The sequence below is a fragment of the Perca flavescens genome, unplaced genomic scaffold (assembly GCF_004354835.1).
Source record: "Perca flavescens isolate YP-PL-M2 unplaced genomic scaffold, PFLA_1.0 EPR50_1.1_unplaced_scaf_54, whole genome shotgun sequence".
In the NCBI taxonomy this organism is placed as follows: domain Eukaryota; kingdom Metazoa; phylum Chordata; class Actinopteri; order Perciformes; family Percidae; genus Perca; species Perca flavescens.
Genome location: NW_021166707.1, coordinates 32,501 through 39,017, shown reverse-complemented (window position 1 = coordinate 39,017; position 6,517 = coordinate 32,501). Strand labels below are relative to the sequence as shown.

Below are 6,517 nucleotides of genomic sequence, written 5' to 3'. Positions count from 1 at the left end.
AAAAATCAAAAATCTCTCTCTCTCTCTCTCTCTCTCTCTCTCTCTCTCTCTCTCTCTCTCTCTCTCTCTCTCTCTCTCTCTCTCTCTCTCTCTCTCTCTCTCTCTCTCTCTCTCTCTCTCTCTCTCTCTCTCTCTCTCTCTCTCTCTCTCTCTCTCTCTCTCTGTCTCTCTCTGTCTCTCTCTCTCTCTGTCTCTCTCTCTCTCTCTCTCTCTCTCTCTCTCTCTCTCTCTCTCTCTCTCTCTCTCTCTCTCTCTCTCTCTCTCTCTCTCTCTCTCTCTCTCTCTCTCTCTCTCTCTCTCTCTCTCTCTCTCTCTCTCTCTGTCTCTCTCTCTCTCTCTCTCTCTCTCTCTCTCTCTCTGTCTCTCTCTCTCTCTCTCTCTCTCTCTCTCTCTCTCTCTGTCTCCCTCTCTCTCTCTCCCTCTCTCTCTCTCTCTCTCTGTCTCTCTCTGTCTCACTTCCTCTCTCTGTCTCTCTCTCTCTGTCTCTCTCTCTCTCTCTCTCTCTCTCTCTCTCTCTCTCTCTCTCTCTCTCTCTCTCTCTCTCTCTCTCTCTCTCTCTCTCCCTCTCTGTCTCCCTCTCTCTCTCTCTCTGTCTCACTTCCTCTCTCTCTCTCTCTCTTTCTCTCTGTCTCCCTCTCCCTCTCTCTCTGTCTGTCTCTGTCTCTCTGTCTCTCTCTCTCTCTCTCTCTCTCTCTCTCTGTCTCCCTCCCTCTGTCTCTCTCTCTGTCTGTCTCTCTCTCTCTCCCCCTGACTCTCCCCCCTGACTCTCTCTCTCACACACACACACACACACAGAGTCTGATAACTTTAGACAACATAGGGAACGAAACGGGAGCAGGACGGGATTTGGGAGTCTTTCTCTCGGGATTTGGCAGGACAGGATTTATTTTGGGGGGAGGCAGTCCCGTGATTAATTCAGATCAATTAATCACAAAGTATATATATTGTACTGCAGTAACTTTTTTAAACACTAGCTCTAGCACAGAAGTGGGGCGTGCGTCATGTTTCATTCGTCCCTCCTGGTCGGGACGATTGAAACGACATGGGGGGATGAATGAAAAGTACACTTTAAGCCATATAAACTTCCCACAACTTCAATATTGTACTACATATCATGAATGGTACTCCCAAAAGGTGTTATTTTAGATAGATTGTTGCTGGGCTATACGTCTTGGTGAATATCTGTTAACCACTAATTGCTGTCACCTTGAAGCGTGTATGAAGCGGTTTTTGAAATATCAAGCACTGTGGATGATTCTGCCATTTTTATAGCTAGAACAGCACGTTTCCCCATTATATCATGTTTCTATTGTGGAAAATGTCATTTCACTAGGTTTTTATGTGGGTTAGGTCACTGCACATCCAAATAAGTTCCCTTAACTCAACCCCCCTACCTGGTGGGGCCCAACTATATTTTCATCTTTCTAAAACTGCTTTTCCATGTCTCCCCTCCATAAATTATTGTATAAACACAGATATTTGTGCATTTACAGTTACAGCCAGGTCGGGGAGAGTTGAAACAGTCCCCGACATAGACATATGCCATTATAACCTGTTTTGCTTTCCATGTAAACAAGCATGCAATGTGAAAGTCTGGGATTGTGGAGAACATTAAATGGTCTACTGAATAAGCACATAGTCGAACCTTTAAATGAAAAACATTCATTAATAATCGAAAAAATTTAACTGCTAATGAAGTTTACTTTTGACCATCAAAACTCGTTTAACGCCTGTAACTCGGTGATAAAAGGAAATAACAGGAAGATATTTGGCTGATAGAAGGAGGTTAACACGCTCTATGTTTTGACCTGAGGAAGTCTGTCTGTCATCATCACACTCGGAGAAAACTGGAATATTTCATCCGTCCTGCGTTTCAATCGTCCCGGCTCTCCCCTACTTGTGTAGCTGGTTGTGACAGAAGTGAAAGGCCAGAGAAAGGTCAGGTGCAGTATGTGATTATCAAAGAGGAACAGACAACTCGTGGTGTGAGCCACCAAACGAGAGAAAAGAGAACTCAGAGCTGTTTCTCAGCATTCAGAGGAAACATGTCCTTCAACACGGTAACTATAGCAACACGCTGCACGCCGTTTAGAGACTGAACGTGTCCTGTTGCAGGTTTTAGGTTATATACTGCTGCGGTTTGATTGGTTTGTCTCATCATGTGATTTCAGGGAAACGATGACATAAGACAAAGAGAGGAGACAGACAGAGAGAGAGGACAGAGAAGACAATATATATATATATATATATATATATATATATATATATATATAGGTCCTGACCCACCGAGCTGATAATGGTCCGTCTGACAAGCTCAGGGACTCGAGTCTGTCCGGTGTGTTTTGTGACGTGGTCAGTCTGATTGGCTGTCGGCCTTCATTTGGGCCGACCTGACATGTTGAATGGGCCAGAGGGCAGTCGGACTCAATGGAGACGTATTACGTCATAACGCATGCGCAGAACGTACGGTCAAGTCGGCTCCATCGCGTGTTTTGTCTCATTGAACTTTAGCTAAACTTTAAAATAAATAATCTCGTGGCGGGGTTGGTTCAGTGGGTAGAGCGGGCGCACATCTACTGAGAGGTTTATGCCTCAACGCAGAGGTCCAGGGTTAGAGTCCGACCTGGGATGATTTCTTCCCCCCTCGCTCTCTCCTCTTTCTCCCCTAGCTGTCCTGTCAAATAAATGTTAGGCTCCAGTTAGACCCAGAACTGAGAACAGGCACACAAACACAGATGAGTGGTCTAGAGCGTTTATTAGAAATGATGTAGATTGTGAGGAGAGCAGCTCCAGGTGGATTCGAAGCCGGAGATCAGAAGGCGGGTGTGTGGCCAGGCAGCGAAGATGACGACTGGGTGGAATGGCTGGTTGAGAGCGTAGCGGCGAGGTGAGTAGGCAGCGAGGAGGCAGATGAGAGCTGATGAGCAGCGGGTCCAGAGGCAGAATCTGAGGAATGCGTGAGCCAGAGCACAAATGAGGCAACAACTACACTTGAAACAGAGAAAACAGGACTTAATTCTCTCGAGCACAGAGTAGAGCCACGTTACCACGAGAATGGTTGCAACGAACTGGCGCTGAAGAGGTGAACAGCCCGGGTTGATAACTGCTGGTTGAGTACTGGAATGAGCTGCAGCTGGCTGGAGCAGAGCAGGTGAGAGTGGCCACGCCCCTAGACCTAGATCCTCTGGAGTGACATGGAAGCCGGTGGAGACAGACACAGACAACACACACACACACACACACAAGGGAAAGGGGAACAGGAAAACAGGCAGGGACAGGGAGACAGACACTGATCCACAACAATAAAGGCAGAAAAAGCACAAAAAATAATCTTAAAAAAAAAAAATAATAATCACAAATTGAATCATAATCTTAATATAAAGAAGAACAAAATGCTTTTTGTGTGTGTCTGTGTGTGTGTGTACCCGTTTTACTATATTTGTGGGGTCCAAAAACCGGGGACTACAGTATCCTTGTGGGGTCTGCACAGCCTCGTGGGGACCAAAATGCTGGTCCCCACGAGTTTAAAGGGCTGTTTGAGGGTTAAGACTTGGTTTTAGGATTAGGGTTAGAATTAGGTTATGGTTAGGGTGAGGGTAAGGGTTAAGGTTAGGCATTTAGTTGTGATGGTTAAGGTTAGGGTAAGGGTTAATGTTAGGCATTTAGTTGTGATGTTAAGGTTAAGGTTAGGTTAGACATTTAGTTGTGATGGGGTTAATGTTAGACATTTAGTTGTGATGGTTAAGGTTAGGGTAAGGGTTAAGGTTAGGCATTTAGTTGTGATGGTTAAGGTTAGGGTAAGGGTTAAGGTTAGACATTTAGTTGTGATGGTTAAGGTGAGGGTAAGGGTTAATGTTAGACATTTAGTTGTGATGGTTAAGGTTAGGGTAAGGGGCTAGGGAATTCATTATGTCAATGACAAGTCCCCACAAAGATAGTAATACAAAACATTTGTGTGTGTGTGTGTGTGTGTGTGTGTATGTGTGTGTGTGTGTGTGTGTGTGTGTGTGTGTGTGTGTCTGTGTGTGTGTGTGTTTGTGTGTGTGTGTGTGTGTCTATGTGTGTGTGTTTGTGTGTGTCTGTGTGTGTCTGTGTGTGTGTGTGTGTGTGTGTGTGTGTGTGTGTGTGTGTCTGTGTGTGTGTGTGTGTGTGTGTGTGTGTGTGTGTGTGTTTTGTGTGTGTGTGTGTGTGTGTGTGTGTTTGTGTCTGTGTGTGTCTGTGTGTGTGTGTGTGTGTGTGTGTGTGTGTGTGTGTGTGTGTGTGTGTGTGTGTGTGTGTGTGTGTGTGTGTGTGTGTGTGTGTGTGTGTGTGTGTCTGTGTGTGTGCCCTGCTATGCCATGCAACAGGATATAGTAGAAATATAGTGTTTAATGTGAATGGACAGCTCTATGAAGTTAGGGGTTTAATTTTGGAATTTGGACAATTGAGAGGTGAAATTTGCCACGCGGGAGGAAAGAAAAAAGTGACTCTAGCAAGTGTGAAGCGAACTCGGGTCTCCTGGGTGAAAGTCCTGTGTTTGACCCCCCCCCCAACCAACCTCCTTACGCAGTAATTCTCCCTTACATACTACTCTCTAAATCCTATCTAACTGTGGCTCTCCCCGGTGCGTTACACCAACACGCTGAAGGGCGCCTTTTTCGTCGCTGACAGCCACTGTCCAAACGTCCTTATTGTACGAGTTCAGAATGAGAACAGAGCTGCTGGACCTGCATCAACTAACAGGTAAGACCTGTAATATACCGTGACTCAGTAACTTCAACGCTGCGTTGCTTTATTCTGGTTTTGCAACTCCAACCATTAACAACAAAGTCCCACCCAGAGAGGTCCGGTGGCTGAGGGTTCAGAGTAAAGCCACATTTCTGAATAGCCAACCCAGTCCCACGGCAGCTCGTGAAATGGTCACATTATTTAATAATAATAATAATTTCATAATTTTCTCGTTTATTGCATGTTGGTGAGGATGAAATGGGAATGTGACTATTTCACGAACTGTCACGAGACTGGGCTGCAGTCTGCTCTGAAACGCCACACGCGGTAGACGGTGACAATAACGGCCGCCGGGACACGATCCGCGGTCTCTGGGGCACGCAACAACGGGGAAATCAAACGCTAAACGCCGGCATCAACAACAGGACGGATGGTTGTGGTTAGGATAAGAACAACGGGGAAAGGTACTGCCACACATGGGACACGATCCCTACTACTCGCTACCGTAGTCGTGCTGTTATCACTAAAGATGCTTCCATTGAAATACATTAGTTTCAAATTCATCCTCACCAACACGAAATAAACAACAATATCGTGTCCTAGTACACGTATCAATAATGTCACCATTTCACGAACTGCCGTGAGACTGGGTTGGACAGACACTCCTAGCGCCACACAAACACATTACAAGAACCTCTAAACCTCTTGATGAAGATGTGACTGTCATCAGAAGACTAAATATATATTCAGTGATGTCATCAGAAGACTAGATATATATTCAGTGATGTGATGATGTAACCATGGTAGCTGATCTTAGATGTTCAGGATTTGTTCACGTTGACCCAACACAGTTTCTAAAGAAGAGGCTGGAAACTTATAGCTGTGAATAATGCTCTCTGGAGACTTTATTGTAGCTTTCTTCGGGTTATAAATAGTTTTTTTTTGCTTCCTGTTGTCTTAGAACTTCCTGTTGTCTTATGTTTCAGTAACTTAGATGGCTGAGTGATTCCTCCGTTTTTGAACCTCTGACTGTACTGAAAGTTGGCCTAATGTAAAGTATTAGTTATGTCTAAAACAAACTTTAAGATTTGCAGCGTCTTTATATTTCACAGTTTTTCATATATAGACCACATTAGACCCGGTCCAGATCCAAAACCACTCCAAATCTAGACTAAATGATCCTAGACCAAACTTAACAGAAACACTGTTTCAGATTAGTGAAAACTCTGAAGTCTAGGCTCCTCCATTCTATGACAACAACCCGAGCATTCCTGTTTACTGATGATTTGAAGTCAAACTGTTTCTCTTAAACCATGTGACCCCCAGTCTTCACTATACTTTGTGCTATTCAGAGTTCTTTTAACCTCCCTCAGTGAGATGCACACAGCTGCTTTAGCAACAACCACAACACCCTTAAACTGTCATTCCTATCTTTAATGCTATATACTGTATTTGAACTTTGTCTCAGGTGATCAGTAAAAGTCTTCTAAGGAGAACTCTCCCTCACTGTCTCCTGGTTAAACTGATGATTTGAAGTCAAACTGTTTCAAATCAGACCTTCAAAAACAATCAACACAGGTAAGAACACTTTTCAACTGGTTTGAACAAACTTTTCTCTTAAAATGATCAGATCTGGAGGTAATCACAGACCTACAACACAGGTAAGAACACTTTACAACTGGTATATATATATATATATATATATATATATATATATATATATATATATATATATATATATATATATGCATGAGGAAAACGTATTTGACATAAGTAATAACTGAACATACTACCTTACATTCATATAATT

General features: G+C 43.8%; 1 pseudogene; it reads left to right on the top strand.

The window, feature by feature from the left end:
- The first annotated feature begins 6,348 nt into the window (after nt 1-6,348).
- The window catches only part of LOC114552024 (septin-4-like), a 9,182-nt pseudogene continuing 9,013 nt past the window's right edge, over nt 6,349-6,517 (top strand).